The sequence below is a fragment of the Pteronotus mesoamericanus genome, unplaced genomic scaffold, assembly GCF_021234165.1.
Source record: "Pteronotus mesoamericanus isolate MK-2021 breed Mesoamerican mustached bat unplaced genomic scaffold, CSHL_Meso_final contig_32, whole genome shotgun sequence".
Classification (NCBI taxonomy): domain Eukaryota; kingdom Metazoa; phylum Chordata; class Mammalia; order Chiroptera; family Mormoopidae; genus Pteronotus; species Pteronotus mesoamericanus.
The window spans coordinates 1,525,434-1,551,602 of record NW_026555134.1 but is presented as its reverse complement, the minus strand read 5'-3'; the positions used below and the strand labels follow the sequence as shown (position 1 = coordinate 1,551,602).

Here is a 26,169-nt window from a genome sequence, read left to right as displayed (position 1 = left end):
TGTTATCTCTCAACTCAGAAATGCACTGTTTTTTTCTGGCAGTGTACGTGACTACCAACCACATGGTTTTACTATTAACCCCCTATAAAAAAGAAACCCTATCTTGGGAGGGTGTGGGTTTATTCCCAGAGGCCACCACTGGGGCCAAGTAGCTGCTCTGCCTGTGTGTGTGTCAGTTTCTCCTCTTAAAGCGCTTATGAACTTGAATAAGGCTACATGTCAGTTCTAGAGAATAGCTCCTGAATTTAGGCTTTTAGGGCTTTCCCCCAATGGTGTGTAAAAGCTATGTGTTGCGGAAAGAGGAGGAACACAGATTCTAATGCTCTAAATTCTGTTCTCCGAAAAATAACCGTAGCAAAGGAAGACCACATGTCACATGCAAACCACTCCCATCACTCCCATTCTTCTGGGGTTCCAGTGGGAGGAAGGATTTTAGTAACCACAACTCTTCCCCTACTTCAGTGACTGCTGTGTTAATATCAGGTGAGTTTGAGTACAGAATCCAACCAACATTTGAAGCAGGAGCTGTGGTGCTGTCAGGAAAAGAACTAAGGACTTGCTCTCACACTGTTCTCTTGGGCTTTACATTTCCAAAAGCTGAAGGGAATTAAATACCATTAAATACCAAAATGACACAGAGGAGAAGGCATTTGTGATGGTTAATTTTCATGTCAACTTGACTGGGTCAAGGGGGACACAGGGTCCAGATATTTGGTCAAACGTGATTCTGGGTGTGTCTGTAAGGGTCTTTTTGGACGAGATCACATGGGAATCAGTAGGCTGAGTAAAGCAGGTTGCCCTGCCCTGTGTCGGTGGGCCTCACCCATCAGCTGAAGGTCTGAATATAACAGAAAGGCTGAGTAACAGAGAGGTATTTCTGCTTGCCTGCCTTGAGCTGGCATAGTGGTCTTTCCCCTGCCTTCAGACTCAAATTGAAACAGTGACTCTTTTTGGTCTCAAGCCTTTAGGCTTTTGGGCCATCAGCTCTCCTGGGTTTCCAGCTGCAGATCTCAGGACTTCTCAACCTGCAAAACTGCGTAAGGCAATCCTTATAATCTCTTTACATATACGTATGTGCAGATGCTCCCAGACTTATGATGGGGTTACATACCAATAAACACATTGTGAGTTGAAAATATAGTAAGTCAAAAATGCACTTAATGCACCCAACCTGCCAAACATCATAGCTGAGCCCAGTCTACCTTCAATATGCTCTAAATACTCACGTTAGCCTCCTGTCGGGCAAAAGCATCTCACTGCCGCTGCCCAGCGGCACCGCATGTGGCTACCCAGGGAAAGATCGAAAGGCAAAGTATGGTTTTGACTGAATGCTTATCGTTTCACACCATTGTGAGGTCAAAAAATCCTAAGCCAAACCATCATTACGTGGGGACTGTATGTATGTAGGTATATAACATATACACACACATATATGTATATGTCTATATATATATTTATTGTTCTGTTTCTCATGAGAATCCTGACTAATACAGCGCTGGACAAAAATTTCTTTCTAAATCACCTGTTTCCTGCTTTTATTTGTACTTCACTAAATCTACTATTTCTAGCAACCTCTACCAAAGTCCCTTTAAAGGATGTCTGTAACTTGACATTTCAGGAGAAACTGAGAGAATAAAGCAACACCTAGTCCATTTTTTGCTACTAGGATATAGGCAAACTAAATTACAGTGATGGAATGTTTACATACGTGGCAGATAGAAAAAGTTTAAAAGCAGCTCTTTGTTCCCCTGCTCACTATGGGGCAGGTGCTGGCACATGCTGAGGAAAAGAGGTGACAGGACAGGCATGCAATTAGACTTGCTGATGCAGATTGAACCTGGAGAGAAGCCCGCACGTAGGCAAGGGATTTGTGTAAGCCCGAGTCACAAGGCCTCATCGCAGTATTCATTCCACAGCTGCTTGAAACGAGGCCTCATAATAACTACTTCATGGGGGAAATCAGTTCAGTAGAACTCTAACCAAGTGTAAGAACTTTTTATCATTAAGAGGTAATCATCTTATTCTCCCAGATTACACTGGAAATAAATTTACTGTTCTCCTAGGGTGCCATGTTATATTATTTATAAATGCAGACAATTCAAAAGCAGTAAAATGCTTGGCCCTTGCTCTCAATAAATTTGCCTTGTAATTGTGAGGACAACTCCCAAATTAAAACAACTTCAGAACAATTCAAAGGAACATGTAAGATGTATGTTATAATCCCCAAGAGAAACAAGTGTTCTCATTCCTTCTGGGTGAAAGTATAAATTAACACAACCCCCTGTGGAAAGAATTTGGGCACAGAGATTAAAATTAGAACTGAAACTCTCCTTTGACCCAGTAATTTAACTTCTGGAATGTATCCTTCTGTGATACTTAAGAAATAACATATATACAAAGTTACTCATTGCAGCACTATTCAAAGTAACAAAAAAAATTGGAAAGAACTCAAATACCCTTGAATAGAGGACCAGTTAAAGAAATCATGCTACATATATAATGGAGTATTTTGAGAAGTCTAAAAATGCACGAGGAAGGTTTCAATACATAGATATGTTTACAATTGTCCAAGACAGCCCTGGCTGGGTGGCTCAGTTGGCTGGAACATCATCCTCATACACCAAAAGGTTGTGGGTTCTATCCAGGGTAGGCCCAGGGTCAGGCACGTCTGGGAGGCAACCAATTGATGTTTTTTCTCAGATCAATGTTTCTCCCTCTCTGTCTTCTCTCCCCCTTACTCTCTCTCTAAAATCAATGAATATATCCTCAGGTGAGGATTTAAAAAGCGAGAGAGGATTATTTTTCTAATGAATACAGGGATGGACACAGATATTGACAAAAAAAAAAGTCTCCAAAATATATAAAGTAGGAAACAAACAATCCAACAAGGTGTAGAAAATGTGTATACAAGGCATCCTTGAAAATTTGGTTACAAGGAGGGAAAAATTAGACTACAGAAGACACTTGCCTTTGCTTGAATATTCATAAGTAAACTGCAGAGGAATACACACAACAAGTAAAAGCTGATTACTTGAAGGGGCTGCCAGAGGGTGAAAACAGGGTAGAAGAGGAAGGGGCAGGGAGGGAGACTCTTGCTCTATGAGATGCAGATACATTGTGAATCCCATGAATGTTTTCCTTTTTGAAACAATTAAGAACAATTATTTTTTAAAAAGCATGACCCCGGGAGGCCCAGCATCATGAGAAGGAAGCCGGTTTCTGTGGGACTCTGTGTGGCCACTGCCCTGTGGGGCACGGCCTGCAGCTCCAGCCGTGGGCTCTGTGAACAGTCAGAAACGGGAGAGGAGGGCGCGGATTTTGCAGCAGCAGCACTGGGCAGTTTCCACAGGTGCCATCATGTCCCAGGGTTTCTGAGCCACTTCCCAGCCGCGATGCCTCCCTGCCAAGCGCCCCTCCTTCACCGAAGCCACTCCTCCCCTGTCGCCAGCAGGCGCATGACCAGCCATCCGCACCAGTTACCAAAATCCTTGAGCAGCTGGCTTTAATTTTTACTATGGGAGGGCAGGGTCGATTAAGTAAACTTCTATGAAAGGAGTGGTGAAGCACAGGAGGTCAAAGAGCCTGGGACAGATGTCTGGCAGGCGGCCAAGTCAAGCTTGGAAAATACTCCCCAAAGATACCACAGTGAAATCTGCCCAAATGTGAGTGTTTCTGGCTTCAAGTTGTATAATCATGGGTGATTTTTTTTTCCTGGTGTTTATGCTTTGATGTGCTTTCCAGTAAAAAAAAAAAAAAAAAAAAAATTAACAAGTATAGGTTACTCTTAAAAACCAAAATATATTGCATACAATGTGAAAGATATAAAATCAAACCACTATTCTTATATAGAACAGAAACTGAAAGAGGAAGGTCAGATAGGTAGCATGTAAATTCTACATCCATAAACAATAAAAATCAGAATACTACACTTCTTCAAAGTTCCTATAATGCTGACAATATCACTGGCTGTAGGTCAGGGCAACCTGCCCGGGGAGGCCAGTGGAAGTGTCCCTGTTCAAGGGCAGGAAAGGGCTGTCATTAAAGAGAGGCCTGTGCAGGCCAGGAGCCGGCCCCCCACTGTCTTCCTCCCACTGGGTCTGGAACTTGATATCCACCACTCCAAACTGCTTTCCTCCCTCCACTCACTCTAACCCCAAATGATGATGATGGTTCTCATTTCAGAAATTTAACAAGTACATTTTGAAACTTGGCCAATCTTTTGCTCAGCTCTTTAGCAATCATGGGAAAAGCAAGCTAACATCCAAATTACTTTAGTAGGGTTGGGTATAGCTGAGGCTAACAAAGTTTTTCACCACTTAACAAATATTTTATTTAAAGCAAAAGTCAGGAAAGTTAGATGCAAAATCCAGCCCCCCAAAGCTTGAAGAACATATTGTGGACCCCAATACTTGCGAGGGATCTATCCTAAGACCTTCCTGGATACCAAATGTGACAAGAGCACTATTGCACAAAACTTCCTCCTTCATTAGTCAGGACATTTTTTTTTTTTTTTTTTTTTTTTTTTTTAATCCTCAGCAGAGGACATGCTTATTGATTTTAGAGAAAGGGGAAGGGAGGGAGAGAAACATCAATCAGTTGCCTCTCCCACAGGCCCCAACTGGGGACTGAACCCACAACCTAGGCATGTGCCCTGACCAGGAATCAAAACTGCCACCTTTCAGTTTATGGGACAACACTCCAACCAGCTGAGCCACACTGGCCAGGGCTTAGTTGAGACCCTTGATTGTAAATGACAGAAACTCAAATGACAGAAAAGGGAGTGTCCTGGAGGACAGAATTCAAGGAATGGGTGGATAGCCAACTTAGGAAAAGACAGGTGAAGTGGCTTCTGCGAAAAGGGGACCCGGGGACACATACAGTAGCAGGGCTCCGCCCACCTCGCCCCTGTGGGTCTCACTTGCCAGCCTTTTTAACTGTCTTCTCCAAAAGCAGGAGATGTGGCCATGGAGAGGTCAGGAATCCCCACTGACAAGGATTTCCTCAAGTTTTTTCCTGCCTGTAAGCGCAAAAATCCTGAGAAGAGCCTTTGATTGGCCAGTGACGGTCAGGTGTCCACCGTGGGCCAATCAACTGTAAGGACAGTTCCTATTAGAACCACGTAGTTCAAGTGAACCAGCAGCAGTTGTAAAAACAAAGCAGGTGCTGGAGGAACCAAAAGAAAAAAAAGAAAAAGAAAAAGAAAGGAAACAAAGGGCTACTACACTATAGTAAAAAGGAGTAAAAGTGAAACATGTAAAGGCCATTTTAGACCTTAATGGGAGACATTTTTTAATTTTTTATGCAGTGAGCTGAAGAGGCTGAACCTTTGAAGCTAAGTGGCGCTCCCTTCCTATACACCTGCCTCATAGCGCACACGGTTCAAGATCACCCCTTCTTAGCAAAGCCCCAACTGCTGTGCCATGGCCTTCCAATTGCTCACAGCCAGTAAATTAAAAATAACCAGGGTCTGGAATGCCTCAGAGAAAAGCATTTTTAAATGGCAGGTGCTTCTCTAAAAATGAAAAGATTTATGTAAAAAAAGGAAGAATGGGTCTCAGTAAGCCTGCATCCCTACTCATCTTGGCACCACCTGCTCCTTCCCACCCACTCAACCACCCACAGACTCCTATTGTTTCTACATCAACAGCAGCTCTCCACTTAGCCCCTTCCCTCTGTCTCCCTCTGTCCTGCCTCGGGGCATTACGGCCCCCATTATGACCAGGTGAGTGAGACTGTACACAATAGCAGAAGGAGAAATATGAAGCCTAGGGCCTTGTTTGTCAAATACCTATTGAGGAATGAATGATTTTACTTTAGTCCCAAAGTATAAGATTAATGAAGCCAAGACTAAGAAAACGACAATAAAACAACATGGGTTTGGGAACCAGAATGCTCCGGTTTCACTCCAACCCTGTCACTTGCTTGCTGCACGACCATGGTAAGTTGCTTAATCTCTCTGAGGCTGATTTTTTTTTCTTTTTCTTCCTGATAGGATTCATTTAGTGCAAGATGGAAAGGTTGTACGTTATAAATGAATAAGGTTATCCAAAACACCATATATTGTCATTATGCTCTAAAAATCAGAGTATTTTAGGAAAGAGGAAAAGAGCACACATCAATTGTAATTTACAACCTGAACTTTTTCTTCTTTCAGAAAAACAATTAAGGACAGTTTTTACTTTAAAAAAATTATTTACTTATTTTTGACACTATTACAGGTGTCCCCCAGTTTTCCCCCTTTTCCCTCCCCCACCCCCCTTCACCACATGTTGTCTGTGTCCCTGGGCTATGCTTATATGTTCTTTGGCTCATCTCTCCAGCCCCCGCAACCCGCCCGGAGATCTATCAGTCTGATCCATGTATCCATGCCTCTGGTTTTATTTTGTTCCTCAGTTTATTTTGTTATTAGATTCTACATATGAGTGAGATCATATGATATTTATTTTTCTCTGGCTTATTTTGCTTAGAATAATATTCTCTAGGTCCATATTTTGCAAAGAGTTAGAGTTCCTTCTTTTTTTTTTTTTTTTTTTTTTTTTATAGCCGTGTATCATTCTATTGTGTAAATGTACCACAGCTTTTCTATCCCCTCATATACTGGTGGGCACTTGGGCTGTTTCCAGACCTTGGCCACTGTAAATAATGCTGCTATGAAAACAAGGGAAAATATATTCTTTCTGATTAGTGTTTCAGGATTCTTAGGATATATTCCCAAAGTGGAATCACTGGGTCAAAAGGCAGTTCCATTTTTTTTTTTTTTTTTTTTTTTTGAGGAAACTCCACACTGTTTTCCACAGCGGTTGCACCAACCTGCATTCCCTTTTCTCCACATCCTCACCAGCACTTGTTTGCTTATTTATTGATGACAGCCATTCTGACCAGCATGAGGTGATATCTCATTGTGGTTTGAATTTGCATCTCTCTGATAATTAGTGATATTGAGCATTTTTTTCCATAGGTCTATTGGCCATCTGTAAGTCTCTATTCAGATCCTTTGTAAGACCAATTTTCTTAGATCATATGCATAACATTTGTTTTGCAGACTAACTATGAAGATTAAATCGTGTCAGATTTTTTAAAAAAATATTTTTACTGATTTGAGAGAGAGAGACATTGATCTGTTCTATTCATTGACATCTCCCTTGGTTGATTCTTGTGTGGACTCTGACGGAATCAAACCCACAACCTTGGCATATCAGCAGGTGACCGATTTTAAAGTGCTCAGAATATTAAGAAAATATTTAATATGTGCTGCTAGTATTAGAGGACTTGTGCCAACCTTACAAAGGTCAACTGGCAAATGCAAGTGGAGTGCAGAGAACCAGAAGACTAACTCTGCTCCCCTCCTCCCACCGTGCTTACACTTCCAAAGATAGATCTGCCATTTTTTCCCTAAAAGCCTAAAAGTTTTGACTAAATACCAGTTCTTGTTTTTCCTTGTTAAGCACTGTTTTGATGTGGAACCATTATCTGAAGGGAAGTTTTGGAGTCATTCTGTCTTGGGACTGGGTATAGCCAGACTCTATATATAAGGAGACAGAAAACTTTGAGAATGGTAAGCCCCTAAATACTTTGGAAAATTTAAGTTATGTAAGTCAACTTCATGGTGTATTATTAAACTTAATGGTGAGGGAATGAAAAATGATTAAATTGGGGTATGAAAGAGAAGGGAGGGCTTTAGGAGGCCAAACATCTGACGTATTTTGTCCAATGTTGTTCTGTGATACAGATTGTAATATAAACATAATGATGGAAGATTGAATTAGAGAAGATATTACAATATTGAACACAGGTTCAACAATGAAATCTTCCTGAAAAAAAAAATAATCAACAAAATCTCCTGAGAAGCTTTTATCTTTTTTTCCTTATTCAAGGATCTGAAAAGATCGTGGCTATGGAAATCAATTCTAGAAATAAAAGTAAACGCTATATTGCTTTCTTTCTTTATGGATAAAATTTATAAGACTCTACATCTCAGGGGGAAAAGAACACTCTTATATTGTATTCTAGAGATATACTACTATCTTCCTAGAGGATCAGAAAACAACTAACATAAAATGTAATCATTGAAAAAATAAAAAACATTGCTGAAATAAATTCTAAAAGATCTAAATTAATGAAAAGACATCCTGTGTTTATGGACTGGAAGACTTAATGTTGTTAAGTTATAGTACCCAAAGCAATGCAATCTCTATCAAAATTCCATGGGTGTTCTTTGAAGAAATGGAAAACCCATCCCAAAACTCACATGAAATTTCAAGGAACCTGGAATAGTCAAAATAATCATGAAAAAGGAACAAAGTTGGAGGACTCACACTGCATGATTTTAAAACTTATTACAAAGCTACAGTGATCAAAGTTGTGGTACTAGGATAAGAATAAACATATAGACCAACAGAATAAAATTTAGAGCCCCGAAATAAACCTTCACATCTATAGCCAATTGATTTCAACAAAGCTGCCAAGACCACTCAATAGGGGGAAAACAATCTTTAAAAAAAAAATAGTCCTGGGAAAACCAGATATCCACATGCAAAAAAAAAAAAAAAAAAAAAAAAAAGTTGACCATTAACATTATACCATAAATAGAAATTAACTCAAAATCAATCAAAGAACTTAATTTAAGAGCTAATACTATATAAATCTCTTACAAGAAAAATATTGGGGCAAATTTGCATGATCTTGGATTTGGCAATGGTTTCTTAAATATGACACCAAAAGTCCAGACAATATAAGGGAAAAAAGTTAATTGGATTTCATAAAAAATTAAAACCTTCTGTCCATCAAAGGACTATAAAAAGAGTGAAAAGACAACACAGAGAATGGGGGAAATATCTGAAAACCATATCTGCAATAGAGGTTTAATACCCAGAATACATAAAGAACTCCTGAAACTCAGCAACATAAAAACAAACAACCCAGTTTAAAAACAGGCAAAAGGAGAAGTCGGAGGGTAGGGAAGGAGAAAGAGCTGGGACATAGAGAATTTTTAGGACAGCAAAGTTATTCGAAAAGCTACTATAATGGTGGATACATGCCATTAGCCATTTCTCAAAATCCACAGAATGCACACCAAGAATGAACCCTAATGTAAGCTAGACTTTAGGTGATAATGATGTGTCAATGAAGGTTCGATTGTAACACATGTATCTCTTGTGTGGGTTGTTGATTAAGGGGGAGTCTGTTCGTGTTGGGGGTATATGGGAATTCTCTGTATATTCTACTCAATTTTGCTGTGAACTTAAAACTGCTCTCAAAAATAATAAAGTCACAGGGGATAGTGGGGGAACAGAAGGGAGGGCAAAAGGCTTGAATAGACATTTTTCTAAAGAAAATAAATAAATGGCCAATAAGCACATGAAAAAATGGTTAACATGGTTAGTCATCAGGGAAATGCAAATCAAAACCACAGTGAGGTACCACATCCTATCTATTAAGATGGCTATTTTAAAATTATGAAAAATAACATATTGGGAAGGATGTAGAGAAACTGGACACCTCAGGCATTGCTGATGGAATGTAAAATGGTGCAGCAGCTGTGGAAAACAGTGTGGCAATTCCTAAAGAAGTTAAACATAGAGTTACCATATGACCCACCAATTCTTCTTCTAGGAAAATACCCAAGAGAACTGAAAACAGGGATTAAACAGATACTTGTACATCATGTTCACTGCAGCATTATTCACAGAAGTCAAAAGGTGGAAACAGCCCAAGTGTCCAATATGGGACAAATGAATAAATCAAATGTGGTAAATACACACAATGGAATATTATTGATCCTTCAAAAGGAATGACATTCTCACACATGCTATGACACAGATAAACCTTGAAGACATCCTACTAAGTGAAAGAAGCTAGACACCAAGTGTATGATCACACAAACTGTATGATCCCACTTCGATAGGAAATAACTAAAAGAGGCAAATTCATAGACAGAGAGCAGCATGGTGGTTGCCAGGGGCTGGAGAGAGGGGGCGGGGAGTTGCTGCTTAGTGATTACGGAGCTCAGCCGCAGTGGTGATGCTTGCACAACACTATAAATGTATCCACTGCTGCTCAGATATACACTTAAAAATAGTTAAAATGGCAAATTTTCCATTATATAATGTTATCACAACTATTTTTAAAAAGAAAAAAAGCAACCTGTGCTAACTGACCTATGAACATAGCAATTAGAAATGGTTATGCAAAAGTTTATTAGGAAAAAATAATGTTATAATGTCTGATGCAAACAGAAGCGTAATGGTCTAGAAGAACTCAAGATCAAGTATATTTTAGTGTTTGTTAAGGTACTAATAAGCAGAGTCTAAATCCATATGGAAGAACAAAGAATTAAGAATAACAAAATATAATTTGAAAAAAGAAAACAGGCCACCACTCCCTATGAGATGTCAAGACATTTTTTAAAAAGGTGTAGTATTTAGACAGTGTGATGTTACCCCAAGAACAGATAACTAGATCAATCAACCCCTGACTGTATGGAAACTTGGCATTGAACAGACACAAAATCAGTGCAGAAAGAACAGACTACACAATAAAGGTGCTGGAACAACTGAAGTCTATATGGAAGGAAAAAAAATGAATCTCTATGTTCCACCAATCACAAAATAAATTCTAGATGGATTACATGCTTAATGTGAAAATTAAAACTTTAAAAACTTTTAGGAAGAAAATATAAGAAAAGATACATATGGTTGTAGAATAGGGGGATTTTTTTTTTAAAAAAATAAGACTTAAAAGCACCAATAATAAAGAAAATATTGTGAAATAGTTGACTACAGCAAAATTAAACTTGTCTATACTCAAAATACACCATAAACAAAGTAAAAGACAAACAAGAGACTTTAAGATCTCTGACCAGTAAAGGAGTAGCAACCAGAATACACAATGAGCTACTTCAACCATTAAGGAAAAATGACAGTATAATAACCAAAAAAAAGCAAAACATATGAACAGATAACAAAGAGGAGGTACAAATGGCCAATAAACACATGAAAAGATGCTCAACACCATTAGTAATCAGGAAAATACAAACACCTATGAGATACAATTTCACCTGGGTCAGATGGGCAAAAAAACCCTTAAGTCAGACAACAGTAGGCATGACTGAGGCAGTGGAGAAGCAGAATCTCAGATACACCATAGACTGATACGACCACTGTGGACAGAAACCTGGCCACATTAATGTGTGTTGACTATGACCCAGCAATTGTAGCTCTAGATCAACATCCCAGAGAAACTCCTGCACCTGCGTACAAGATGCAGGATGTGCCTTAGCGCATCATGTGTCAGGGTATTTATCCATGCATTTCTAAGTGCAAGGGACAGGAGGGAAGCATGTGCGGTAATGCTAATTCAGGACAGCCTCTGGAAGGGAGGGAGGCAGAAAAGTGAAACTGGGGAGAGGTTCGCAGAGGGTTTCTGCTACCCCTATTTTTAATTTTTTAAAAATATAGTTGACATATATTTGTTTCAGCTGTACAACATAGCAATTCAACATTTAATACCTTGTGAAATGATCACAATAAGTCTAATAACAATTTGTCATGTTGCAGTTATCGTATTATTATTCACTATATTCCCTAGGTTGTACATCACAACCCTGAGACTTATTTTATAACTGAAAGTTTGTATTTCTTAATCCCTTTTCCTTTTTCTGCTCATCCCCCCATCCCAACACTCTGACAATCATCAGTTTGTTTTCTGTACCTGTGAGTTTGTTTCATTTTGTTTGTTCTTGTTTTGTTTTTTAGATTCTACATATAAGTGAAATCACATGGTATTTGTTTTTTTTCCTGTGTGACTCACACCTATTTTTTATTGTAAAAAGGGAGCAGGAGCAAAAAGGCAGGAGCAAAAAGTGCAAAACGAGCTACTCCAAAAAGGATTTGACATCCAGATTTGACAAAACTAAGCTGTAAGTACATGATATTCTTTGTACTTTTCTGAATACTTGAAAAATTTCATAATAATAAGTTTTCAAATTCCAGCAGTGTTTATCCAGCACTACTTTGAAGACAGGGACATCCCAGATGGTTGGGCAACTGCAGACCAGCAGAAGGAGAGGGGAACATGGGGCTGGAGGAGCCATGTCTTCCCTAAAGACTCTGAGCCAGGACATGAAGCCGCGGCTCCATGAGCCGTACACAGCCCGTGGGCGCCCGCTGTTTCCTTCCCCTGAGCCAGGTAGAATGGCCAGCACAGGGAATCCCCCTGGGAGCCGCCCCCGCCCCCGTCGCTGCCCCCCTCTCAAGGCTGCACCCTGACCTCTCCCTCTAGTTGTGACCTCTTTTCTACATAGAGAGGGGAGTCATCTGTGATTTCTAATTGAGTCAAAGAAACACTCTAAGCAGAGCTGTTATTTATTCTTTGTCAGATTGCCTCCTGCAGAGATAATTAAGTATTTTAATACAAAATGAGGAGACTCTAATTTTATTTCCCTCAATGCTCTTGCTGCAGAGCAAGAAGTGTTGGCAAGAATGTTAAGAAAGAAGCATAAGTATATGCAAAAATAAATAAATTTTTAATAAATAAAAATAGAAAAATAAGCAAAAAAACCCACAAACCATCAATGACTCACTCACCAAGTGAAGGTAGGAAGGTTTGGTGGTGAGGTGAGCTTTAGAGTCAGACAACCCGGATTTGCATGTCCAGTTTTCTCCACTTGTTTCTTGGGGGGAGAGGGCATTTTTTATTGAATTTATTGGGGTGACATCAGTTTGCAAAACCATACAGGTTTCAAGTGTACAGCTCAATAAAACATCATCTGCATACTGCACCGTGTGCCCATTGCCCCAAGCAAAGTCTCTTTCCATCCTCATTTTCTCCCCCGCTGCCCACCTCTGCCTATCTCCTACCCCCTCTTTCCCTCTGGCTATCACCACACTTGGCTGCGTTTGTGTCCAGCCCATGCTAAGCACTCAATAAATGTTTGTTGACTGAATGAATGTGAGTCTCAGTATTTGGCACATATTAGGCATCTAACAGTTACTTTTATGAAGAGCTTACTCTGTGCTGGGCCTTTATGTATTTTGTACTTCATTTAGCCTTATAAAAACAATGTATTTATTATACTATTCTGGGAATTATACATTTTGTATCTCATTTAGTCTTTCTAACAACAATGTATCTATTATACTACTCCTTTCTGGGAATTATATATTTTGTATCTCATTTAATCCTTATGAAACAATGTATTATAGTATTCATTTTATAAATGAGAAAACTGAGGCCCAGAGAAATTAACTTACTACCCCAAGCTCACAGAGTTAAAAGGGAGCAGAATTTAAATCCAGTTTTTCAGTTTTCAGATACTTGTTGAATCAATAAGTAATTGCTCAGCACTAACTTCACAAGTTAGCGAATGCTCTCAGTAGTTAAGAGCGCTGATGCCCTGACTGGTGTGGCTCCACTGCATAGAGGAAAAAGTGGTACCAAACAAGAAAGTAAAAGCAATGTCTTCCTTTCCAAAAGACCCCAACTATTAACATATTCATTTAAAATCAAATACCTCTGAAGAAAAATTTACACAGAATAATGACATTAATAGAAACCATTTTCTTTGGAGTAGTTTATAACTTAAAAATAACTTTATAGAAGTTTATTGTGGAAAAGTTTTAAACACTAGTAAGAAAAAAATAATTTTATTATCACCATGTAATCTATGTGTATATCCTCCTAGCCATTTTGGTGTATTTTCCTTTCACAAAAGTGGGATAAAACTGTACACATTGTATAGCTTAAGTTATCCAATTAATAAATTGTAACTACCTCCATGTCAGTAAACACATTATTTTTAACTGAGAATTCCATTGTATTTTTGTGTTAGGTCCCCATGGTTGAAAATTCAAGTTGTTTCTAATTCTTCCCCACTATAAACAAGGTTGAGATGAATATGTTAGAGCTAAACCTTTGTGCCTGTGTTTAATTATTGCCATAGGATAGATTTCCAGAAGTAGACTTGCTGGGTCAAAGGGCTGTATGTGGAATTTTTTAATTTAAGCACAAACATCTGTTTTAAATGTATTTTTAACTTGTGTTTCACTTCATTTGTAGTTTCTTTTTTAGTAACAAGAACAATGCCAAATGCACAGAAAGCCCCCAATAGAGATTGGTGATTGAGTATCTCCTTATATAAGAAGGGGATATATACACACACACACATACATACATACATACATACATACATACATATATCCCTTTCTTTCTCCCTTCGGGGGTGGTGGGGGGACAATGTCCCTGAGTTAAGAAAGGAGAAAAAGATGACAACAAAACAATGCTGCTGCTCCTGAGTGAGAAGGACTGTTGGCCCCACTCACATCTAGGGAAATAAAATTCCATCACCAGCGGCATACACAGAACATCGACAAGGCACCGTGGTAAGATTTGGAAGAAGTGAATAAGTAGGTCTAGCCCTAGCCCTAGAGAAGCTTCAGTTTTAGTTCAAAACCAAAATCATTACTACACAAAAAGACTCAGGAGCATATAACAAGTCTACATGCAAAAGGTAAAATGGTAGGTAACTCAGTTAACTGAAATAATCAGTTAAAGCAAGGAATCATAATGAAAAGATACATTGAACATTTTATTGTAAACTAATGTGTGAAGAACATTTATGTACAATCCCTGAATTTTCAAGGAATATTCTTTGAAATAGGTCCATTCATTGAATGCTTTGGCCAAGAGGTTCCATTTTGGATTTCCTTAAATTTTTTTTAATTTTTAATACATTAAATTTTAAAATTTAAAAATAAATTTAAAAAAAAATCAAAAACTTTCCCCAATATTTGTTTCCTCGCCCATACTGAGTTCTATTATAATTAGTTTTAGGAAGTCACTCCTACCTAGTCTTTTCCAAACAGCAACATGATTTTTATAGAAGCAATTCTCTCTCCGAGAGAATAAAGGGCATCCCAGTTCATAAGGGACATCCGTCAGTGAGCCCCCCAGGAGGACTGGAGGGCAGTTCATACAAAGTGTTAAGTAGGAAAGCCTGTTACTTCTCTTACACAACATGAGTGTTCCTCAGATCAAATCCAGATGGCATCTCCTCAGCCATTACCCTTCTGAGGTGAAGTGGTGGAACAACTAAATCAAATGCACAGCTTCCAGTTTTTTTTGTGGTGGCATTAGAGCGCCAATGGCACAAAGCATCACCCCAACACCCCTACCTGAGAGGACAGACTCTGGGGAATAGTGTAGGCATCGAGGGACCAGTGAGTACTTTTCACCCTAAAAACCTGACAGAATCAATTGACATGTACAGGATCCGGAAGTACATTTTAAAAGTAAAAACACATGAAGCTATAGGCAGTAAGATTCCTTTGAATTAATATAAAAATCTTACACACTAGTCTGGTGAAAGTGCTGATATCATAAGCCACTCTGGACTGAAAGACATGAGCTTTGAGTTCTGGCCCGATTTTGCGACTGGACAAAGCTGTGCGGTTTGTACACATTACTAAGCTCCCCTGAGCTTCCTCTTCCTAATCTGTCAAATGAAGTGAATTAGCGCTAGATGATTACTAAGACTCCAAAACTTGACTATTCTCTAAGGAGGACCAATGAGCATATAAAAAAAGAAAAGTAATAAGCATTATTTTTTAGATTTTCCAGCAGCTAATCAAATCAGCCTAGAAGAGAATGGAAAAATCACCTAGTACAATCACATCTCACTTTATTTTACAATTCAACAAATATCCATTGAGTGTCTACTCTGTGATGCTGGGGACATTTCACAAGAAAAGGAAATTATCTGCCTTCACAGACCTTATTAAATTTAATAAGCAATTACAATAAAATATGTTAAGTGCTAGCATGGAAAAAGTAGAATGTTCTTACAGGAAGAGTATGTACATAAAGCTCTATAGAAGGCTTTTCTCAATACAGTTATGTATAACATGAGACCTGAAAGGATATGGAGCAGTTACACAGGAAGGGAGTCAGGAGGGAAATGGTCCAGGAAGAGGGAGCACCATGTGAAAAGGTACAGAGCTGGGAAAGATCTGGCTAACCTGGCATCTGTGGCTGAACTGTCCAGAACAAGGGATGAAATGAGAAGTGAAAAGAGGAAAGAGGCCCTGGATGGTGTGGCTCAGTTGGTTGGGTGTTGTCCTGGAAACCAAAGGGTAGCAGGTTTGATTTCTGGTCAGGGCACATGCCTTGGTTGTGGGTTCAGGCCCCAGCTGGGGTGCATAGGAGAGGCAACTGATCAATGTTTCTCACTCTGATGTTTCTCTCCCTCTCTCCCTCCCTTTCCTTCTCTCTGAAGTCAAAAGACATGTCCTCGGGTGAGAATTTAAGAGAGAGAGAGAGAGAGAGGCAGAGGCAGACAGAAGTAAACAGCAGCTATATCATGCAATGCCTTACGAAAGAACAGAGCTTTGTCTTTGCTTTCTAGCAAAGCTCTGTGTAATGGGATCAGATAAACATTCCCAAAAGATTGCAGTGGCTGTGATGTGAAGAATAGATTGTAGGGCATCAAAACCCAAGACAGAAAATCAGGGAGGCTGTTGCAGGAGTCTAGAGGAAAGGTGGGAACCTGAACTTGAACATGAACAGCAGGAATGGAGAGGTATTTAGAAGTTGGTATAGGACTCAGTGATTAAGCAGATGTGGGGGAAGAGGAGTCAAAAATGATTCCCCAACTTCCAGATTAAGAAATCAGGTCGAAAATTTTCCACTGTGTTTGCTAAGAGGATTGGATATATGCCTGCAGTTGCTGGCAGGCATTTGACCATCATTTAGGAAGAGACTGCCTGAGAATGGAGCCCACACGGAGGAAAACAAAGCTAAGAGGCAGAGAGTGAGGCTGTTTCTGACATCCTCGTTTCACGTCTTGGGACCAGCTATCCCAGATCTACCCCCTGGACTTTTCAGGCACAAGAAGCATGTGTTTCCTCTGTTGTGGTTTTTGGCGGTGGTGTGTTGGTGGGTTGGTTGTTTAGTTCAATAAGAGTTGGGGTTCTGTTGCTTGGAATCAAGTTATGGGAAGAGTGGGGACAGTGAGAGCGGAGCCCAGGGTAGAACCAGCACCGAAGAAGTGATACTGAGGAAGATGAGCCCAAGGAGAAAGCAAGAGGAGGAACCCAGGAAAGCACAGTGCCAACAGAGGAGAATTTTCAAAAGAAGAAAATGCGGTCGGGAAAGTCAAATGCTACTCGAGAGTAGCTACTGCTACTTAGTAAGACAATTACTAAGATGTATGTGTTGGTCTTAGCAGTAAGGCATTAAGTTGACGGCCTTTGTGAGGGAGGTTTCAGTGGAGGGATGGGAGTAGAAATCAGACTGAAGAAGGTTGAAGGGTTGAGGTGAGGAAGAATAGAAACAATTCTAAATATAGAAGTTGTGTTGTGAAGGGAGGGTTGCCAGAGGGAGATGTTTTCAGATGAAGGAGATGGAAGAATTTGTAAAGGCGAATGAGAAGGATGCAGGAGATGGATATCGGAGAGAAGTCCCTGAGAAAGGAGGAGGTCAAGGCATGGATTTGAAGGCTGGTCCTCATTCAAAGGGAGGCTACCTCTTCGGCTGGAATGGGGCAGAGAGAAGGATGCATGCAGAACTAATGCTAGGTTAGCAAAGCTGAAGGAACTTGAAGGTAAGGAAGTGTAAGTCTGACAGTCTCTGTCTTTTCCATAAAGTAGCAGTCAGGTTACTTGCTGAGAGCGAGGAGAAACCAGAGGTGGGAGTTTTGGGGAGAATGGAGGCCGTTTGAAAAATTGCTGTGGAAAATAGGAAAGAGACTAGGAAAAAACCAGAAGAATTGGCTAGAAGCCAGGAGGGCCCACCTGACGGCAGAAACCATTCCACAGTCTTACCAGTGCCTTGGTCAGTCGAAGAAAGAATGGAATCTGAAAGTAAATGTTTGATTAGAGACAACTGATTTCTAAATGGTCTCTTTTATAAAGGAAAACTGTTAGTACCAGGTTACTTTTTATTACTGACCTCAAAGAGGAACTTTTAGGTTTGCTGATATGACACTCACTTTTCTACACAGTAAACGGCCAGCCTGATGCAGATAAACCACTTGGAGATCTCACCAATGGCGTGAGATTGGCCCAAAGTGGCCAATAAGATTCAGCAGGCCAGAATGTGATAATGAATCTGGGTTTAAGAAAAACAAGATAAGACTCACACTGTGCCTGTGAGATAAAGTTTTGATATCGCTGTGGTCACTCAAGGGATCACCGACAATAAATCCTTAAGTGCAGATGTAACCCTTGGGTTGAGCAAATACCAAATACCAAGAGGCTACTACATCAGGTCCTTCACGGTGTCAAGACTCTTGACTGTCATTTGAGAATGATAAGAGTTCCTGTGAGACATTTGCACTCAAAAGATCTCATCTACTGGTCACATTAACCATCTATACAGGGTGGGGCAAAACTAGGCTTACAGTTGTCCATGTGAAAAATACAATAATTAATTAATAAATAATAACACAAGAATAAACTATGTTTCATGTGCTCATCTGTAACCTTACTTTTGCCCAACCCTGTATTTTCAAGTTCTATCCTTATATTTAGTTTCATCATCAACAGTTTTTGGACCATGTTGTCTCAGCCCTTCCTAAATGTCTTCTCTGAATTGCAATGGAGCCTTGTGAAATCTACAGAAAAGTATGATGCAAACACTCTGAAGAGCATTGTCTTTTAAAGTAGAGGGCATCTCCTATTGAATTATTCAATATTCTCCATAAGAGAAAAACAAAAACAAAACTCCAGGCAGGATCATTGCCATCCTAGGCCTTCTTTGCCTGGCTTTTCATTTATCTGCCCCATTTCTTACCCATCATTTCCAGGTTCCTGAGCTGGAAAGTTCACTGCTCCTGGCCCTGCAGGGTACCCCGATTCTCCTTCACACATTCAGGTTACCGTGTCCCAGAAGCAAGGGGATGTGCTAAGATTATATCATTCCTAACCCTGAAGGATTCAACAATGGATGCCAATGGAGTGACAGGTGCTGTGATAGCAGGTAGAGGGCCAAGAGGCGGACATAATCATCTCTTCCAGGACAAAGCATCGCAGCAGTCTTGAAAAATGAGAATTTTCGCAGGCAGGGAAGATGTATAAAGCTGGACGCAGAAGGAGCAGCAGAGTAGGAAAAAAACAGGAGATGTGGAACAGGCTTACTTCCAGGGGCCCTGGGTGTGTAGGGAGCAGTCAGAAGATGAGTCTAGACAAGTGGGAAGGGACCAGACCAGACGCCATGTGACTTAAGAACAGCTAAGAAGTTTGGATTTTATCTTGGCCCAGGTGTGAATCAATCATTTTTCCTCTAGCTAGCTGAAATACGATTAGGATATTTGAAAGAGAATTTATGCTAAAGCACAAAGGGAAAAGCAAACAAATACAAAACAAAAAGCAAACATACAAAGGCATAACAGTGAACAGCTCACAAGCCTCAGCCTAGATGAAAATGACACTGTTGTTCATGGTGCCTGGAAATCGCTCATGTGGCTGCACAGAGACCCAGGTTATGCTTTCTTCACAGTGATTTTATTGCAGTGGTGACAGCGAGATCCATAACAAGGAAGGAAGGAAGGAAGGAAGGAAGGAAGGAAGGAAGGAAGGAAGGAAGGAAGGAAGGAGGGAGGGAGGGAGGGAAGGAAGGAGGGAAGGAAGGAAGGAAGGAAGGAAGGAAGGAAGGAAGGAAGGAAGGAAGGAGAGAAGGAGGGAGGGAGGGAGGGAGGGAGGGAGGGAGGGAAGGAGGGAAGGAGGAAAGGAAGGAGGGAAAGAGGGAGGGGGGAGGGGAGGAGGAAGGGAGGGAAACAGCTCACAGATCCCAGATTTCTTTGTCTGCTTCTTCACTTGGTTTTAGCCCCAGACTGGCTGAGCTTGGAGAACTTGCAAATAGATGGCCCAGCCCAAGTCTTTTTTCTCTCCTCAACTTGTCCGCATTGGCCCTTAGGCAGCCGACCACATCCATGGTCCCAAAACTGAGGCCAATGGGAGTTTTGCTCCTTCTGGATCCCATCTCTTAATATTCACCCCTGGGCAGTCTTGCTTATACCGAAGTTGGCTTAGTCTCTGCTCTGCAGCTGCCCTGACCCCTGGAGGTCTATGCCAGATCAGGGGTCAGCAAACACTTTTGGTAAAGGGTTATGTAGTCAATATCTTAGACTTTGTGGGCCATTTGTATTTCTGTCACAACTACTCAACCCTGCTGTTGTACCATGAAAGCAGCCACAGACAATATGTGAAGAACAGGATATGGCTGTGTTCCAGTAAAGTTTTATTTATGGGCACTAAAATTTCAATTTCATATCATTTTCATATGTCATGAAATATTCTTCTTTCAATTTATTAAAAATATTTTATTTATTTATTTTTAGAAAGAGGGGAAAGTAGGGAGAAAGACAGGGAAAGAAAACATCAATGTGTGGTTGCCTCTCATGCACCCCCTACTAGAGACCTGGCCTGCAACCTATGCACGTGCCCTGATTGGGAATCGAACCGGTGACCCCTTGGTTCTCAGGCCGGCACTCCATCCCCTGAGCCACACCAGCCAGGGCTCAATTTTTTTCAACCACTTAAATATGTAAAAACCATGCTTAGCTCACCAACTGTACAAAAACTGGCAATGGCCAGATGTGGCCTGTGACCTAGAGTTTGCCAACTCCTGTTCTAGCCACTAATTCCCAGGACAAAGATGGTCTCTTTTACCTGAACAATTTATTATCACTGATACTACTAATACTAATAGATATCATGTGCTGAGCACCTACTAATTACCAGGTGGTATGTACCACAGAGAACTGCTTTGAAGACTAAATGAAATAAGGCACGTAAAGCACTTAACATGATGCCTCATCTGAGTTAAGCATCAATAACTGTTGGCTACTATTATTTTTTATTATTGTTTATATACCTTATCTCTGATCAGTAAAATGATTCATACCAGGTAGATATAAATATCCCATTGAGGATCAGAAAAATTATGTCATTTGTGAAATCGCCTATCTGTTAAGTAACAGAGCTAGGAGCTAAACCAGACTTGTCTGACTTCAAAGTCCATGGCCTTCCCACTGCATTACAACCTCCTCTTTATCTGAAGTGTAGTCACTGACTGGGGTTGACTGCTGGTCTACCCACCAGCAGCAGTCATTTATGTCCCTAGGGCCTGCCATTTGTGTCAAGAGTAGCACAGGGCTTATTCTACTCTTGCTTCAAAGCTTAAAGGCCTGTTGGACCACTTAGCTCTGGTTTCCTGCCAAGGGATCTTCCGCCCCATGAGAACAGTAAAGATGGCGGAACTCAATAAACAGCGAGACCTCTTCCCACTCAGATATCCAATTCTGCCCACTTCTCTAGGTTCTCCTGATGACTCAACCTTAGGTAACTTCCTGAAAGTGACACTCCCGGAATCCTACCGTTGCAGCATTCTAACAGAAAAATACTTTACACATTCATGATAATTCCAGGTAGTTGCCACCAAAGGTAAGAAGAGTGTCATTGCATAAAAACCATTCATCTGCATGACATTTTCAGAACTGTCCATAAAATGTTATTGAAGAAATTGTATATAGCTTCAAAATTACATTCAAGGGAGCCCATATGATAAATTCTTCCTTTGATTTAGTTCCAGAAGAAAAAAAATGTCTTCCCTATAAATGAATCTGTATATTTTATCTTGCCAGAATAAGAAAATGATGTAACCCAACCTGTTTCCTTTTTCTATCATAGCTTCCAAGAAATTTAAAGCCAAATTCCATGCTAAAATGTCTCATCTTGGGTACCTGGTAGGATCTATTTCATCTTCACTGCTATGACCACTTTTGTTTTACAATTTTAAAAATTGCCAGCAGTGTGTGCCTCCTATACGCCAGGCACTGTGCCTTTCCTGCTGTGTCCCTCCTTCTTAAGTGGTTTCAAATATGGTGCCTGTTTATTAAACTACCCTAATGCCTTATTTTGCACATTGTTTTACCCTGTATTCTATACTTCAGGTCTCCTGGAAGCAGACAGGACTCCATATTTAATTTTTTTTTAAAGGGGTTCTAGTCACATTTATGCATATAGTTGTAAAGTGCTAATCTGGCTTTATTCTTATAGGCTACAAGATGGGGATGTTATTCCACAAAAATCAGGGTTTTTCCAGATTGTACTGTCTTGTGTATCTCTTCCTCTTTCCTTGCACCTCTGCTTGTCTCCATGTACCACTCTGATCCTCCGTTCAGACGTTAAGAACTCCAGGCAGTCCCCACGCTGGGCTTGTGCCAAGGGCGATTTCCATGAGCAGAAGGGACTCCAACCCTTCTGCATCTGTAGCCCTAGACACCTGTCCTACTGAGAACCCCGTTAACTCTGGGTGACTTCCTTGTTGGAATCACAACTCTCTTTGACATCTCATACCCTTCTACTGCACCTCCTATCACTTCCTCTTCAGCTCTCCCTGTTCCCCTCACGTCTTTCCAGGAATCTGTGAAGGTTCATATAACTAGGGATTTATGTCCAACAGTGACTGGCAGAGCAACTAGAGTAACGCTGGCAGACAGTTGTTACTAGATAGAAAAATTGGAAACTAGAGAGGATTTTTGGCACAACGCAGTCCCTTGAATATTTGAGAATGTCTGAATAAACAAACAAATTCTAACTCATCACCACTTTCCCACCTAAACACAGACACCAAAAGCTAAGCACCTAAATGTCTTCTGTAATTGTAAACCTAAGAATTTGCTGCAGCAAGTCTGATAAAGATGGAAAACTTGGCTTCTCTTTCTGCTTAAATAAGAAATTCAGAGCACACCTCTGTCCCTCAGCCCCAAGTGGGCCCTTGTCTGTATCAGGTATGACTATCTGGCAGAAGCCAGGTTTTTGCTCTGCACTCTCCCCTTGCCTGAGCTTGCTCAGCGACTCTGGGAAAACCACTTGATACCGCTGGGCCTCACTGCTTTCAACTGTAAAAAATGAAGATTGCACTAAATGATATCTCAGGTACGTTCCAGTCTTACACTTCTGTGACCTGTCTCTAGAAATCTAGCTAGCATTCTTGTCTTGGGCTGGGCTTTACGAGATGTCTGTTTTACTTTTGGAAGTGCGTTGCCTAGTCTTCCTTATCACTAATCTATCACATGTGCCTGTACTTTGGTCATCTGTTCATAATGTGATGCTCAATGTGACTTTTTTCCTTTGGTGGTAAAACACACAGAACATAAAGTTTACCACTTTAACCATTTAAAACGTGTACTTCAGAAGTATCAAGTACATAAACATTGCTGAACAAAAATCACCACCATCCATCTCCACAACTTTTTTCATCCTTCCAACTGAAACTCTCTACCCATTAAACAGCAACCTCCTGCCCTGGCTGCTGTGGTCTAGTGGGTTGAGTGCCAGTCTGTGACCCAAAGGGTCACTGGTTCAATTCCCAGTCAGGGCACATGACTGGGTTCCGGGCCAGGTCCCCAGTAGCGGGGCGCATTAGAAGCAACCACACAATGATGTTGCTTCTCCCTCCCTTCCTCTCTAAAAATAAATAAATAAATAACCTTCAAACAGCAACCTCCCATTCCACCTCCTCCTGGGCCCTGGCAACCACCATTTTTTTTTCCTTTCTATGAATTTGACTACTATCAGTGGAATTATACAGTTTGTCCTTTTGTGACAGACTGATTTCACTTAGCGTGATGTCCTCAAAGTTCATCTATGTTGTAGCATGCGTCACGATTTCCTTACTTTTTAAGGCTGAATATTCCATTGCATGCATAGACCGCATTTTGTTTATTCATTCCTCCATCACTGGACACTTTAGCTGTGTCCACCTTTTGGGTATTATGAATAGTGCTGCCATGAACACAGGGGTGCTAAGATGTTTGAGACCCTGCATTTACTTCTTCTGGGTATACACCTAGAAGTGGAATTGCTTGATCACATGGCACATGATACTTCTATGTTTACTATTTTGAGGAACTGTCACACTGTTCTGTTCAATGGGACACCTGCAGAGACCGAAGAGCTTAAGAAGCTGGGCACTGCGGTCTTATGGCCATGCTGAGTCCTGAGAGGTGTTTCCCGGTTATAGGTCTGCCTGGAAGGGTTGTCGTGTCCCATTATCTAGAGAAGCAGGACCCACATGCTATTTAAACAGAGCCTGGCATCAGACACTGGACCTGGGACTGCTCCCTATCCTGCCTCAGAATCAACTTCTGTAAAGTGGGCTAATAGTACCTAAGTTACAGGGGTTTTATAAAAGACAGCGATGGTGTACACAAAGCACTGAGGTAAGCACTTAAAAAATCAAGATATGAACTTTACCCTACTGACCGCAAAGGACAATTATGAAAACCAAATGAAATAATGTATGAGAAAGCAGAATCTCGTAATGCATTCTATAAATGGTAGGTCCTTATCATTTTCTTTCCTCCTCACTGCTACAGCCTCTCGACAGTCCTTCCTGCCTCCTGGCCTCATAGCTCCTTCAGGCATTCAGGCTTCAGAGTGACCATCCACAGCAGTTCTGATCCTGTCATTCTCCTGCTCAAGTTTTCAGTCTCTCCCCTTGCCCGTGCACGGCCCTCTGCAATCTGACCCCCACCTCGCTCTTCATTCTTATTTCTTATCTCTCTGGGCCTCACACCTTGCCACTTTACCTCCATGATTTCGTTAATGCTATCATTAGTTACTGTTACAATTAGTATCATAATATAATAAACAGCTTTTTAAAAATTGGCACCACAAAGATGAAAGACAAAGGGAAATATTTCAAGGTACTTTATTACTTTTTGTCTCCTAAATAAGTTGTGTGTTTTTCAATTGGGCTCCTCATGTCTTCATGAGATGCTTCGAGAGATGCTTTTGCTTCCTCAGTGTCTGAGAAACATCCTAGGCCTGTCCTTCTATGGTCCTGATGACATATCCCCCAATAAGAAATCATACTCATGGCTCTTTTTCATTAGGAGTGGGCTAATGAATTGAGTCCAGTCTTGCACTTTCTGGGTACGTGATAAATATCTGCTCAAGAAATGAGTTAATTATGAGTTGCTTGTTTGTGCTAACTCCTGCAAATTTCAGTCTATGGCTAGAGGTTAGTTTGGGGGGTTTTTTTGTTTGTTTTTTTTTGTTTTAATTTACCTCTTTCAGAAGCAAAAACTGTATCAGCTGTGCCTTTTTTGAAATAATATAGGCACTGAAAGGTTGTAAAAGCAACAGGCCAACTGTTTAAATTAACCTAACATGCATAGTATTTACAGTTAATGTGGGAAACATCTGATCTGCTTATTTTTTGGAAGCCCACAAATTTGTCTATAAATTTCTTTATATGCGTGTGTCTTTCCACATGACTCTCTTGAGGCTGTGAGCTTACTCATGCTTGCAATCGACTCTGCAAAGTTATCTTTACCATGTATTTAAACTGTTTTTAAGCTTCAAACGTTGCCCTCTAGTTCTCAAGGGTGTTGTTGACTATTAATGACTTACTAGATTTTGGTTTTATCTTTTGCATTTATTACCACAGAGGATGTGTACTAGCTAAGACAATTTTTTTCTTGCTTGTAATCTTTTAAGGTTCTACTTTTTTACTCACAAATACACAATGTTTTTAAATGAATATTAATGTCAGATGTGGAAAATTTCCAAATAGAAAATATACATATGAGCAATTCATAATTTCATATTTTGATAGAGAACTGACATTTCTGAAGCAAAGTGCCCAGAGATAGGGTTAAGGAACATTAAGAAATTCTGCTTAACAAAGATTTGGAATCCTGACAACTCCTAGATTATTTCCTTGGGCATAGGTTAGGTGATAACACCTATTTTGAAATAATTTGAAAGAATGTTCTTACGTTGTACTGTTATCTGAAGTCAAGAGGTGTGACCAACAAAAAAAAAAAAAGGAATCTGTTCACTCATGACATTTTACATTTGAAAGGAACAATAGAGCTAATTTTATTGTCCAACCTCTTCTTAACAGCAGAAATGTTTTAGGACCACGCTTGCCGGATTTCCCATCTTCTGCCTTTTACTATCAGCTAATGTGTTAACTAGGATCATGTTCACCTAAAGAATATATCCTTTAGGTATTTTTTCCTAATTATAATCTTTATTACTAACAATAAAAGAAACTGCTTGGATTTAACAAGGAAAATCTACCGATATTTATTGCCATGGACATAAAACATAGGGTGAGGGTTTTAAAGAAAAAATATATCTTTAAAAAATATAATTTATT

At 40.2% G+C, this 26,169-nt stretch overlaps 1 protein-coding gene and 1 non-coding gene across 3 annotated transcripts in view; one reads left to right on the top strand and one right to left on the bottom strand.

Annotated features, from left to right (window-relative positions):
• The window catches only part of EXTL3 (exostosin like glycosyltransferase 3), a 106,451-nt gene that overhangs the window by 79,274 nt on the left and 1,008 nt on the right, over positions 1-26,169 (bottom strand). The window lies entirely within an intron of this gene.
• LOC129072610 (small nucleolar RNA SNORA1) lies at positions 19,398-19,531 on the top strand. Its single transcript, XR_008529367.1, has one exon. It is a non-coding gene; the product is annotated as a small nucleolar RNA SNORA1 (small nucleolar RNA).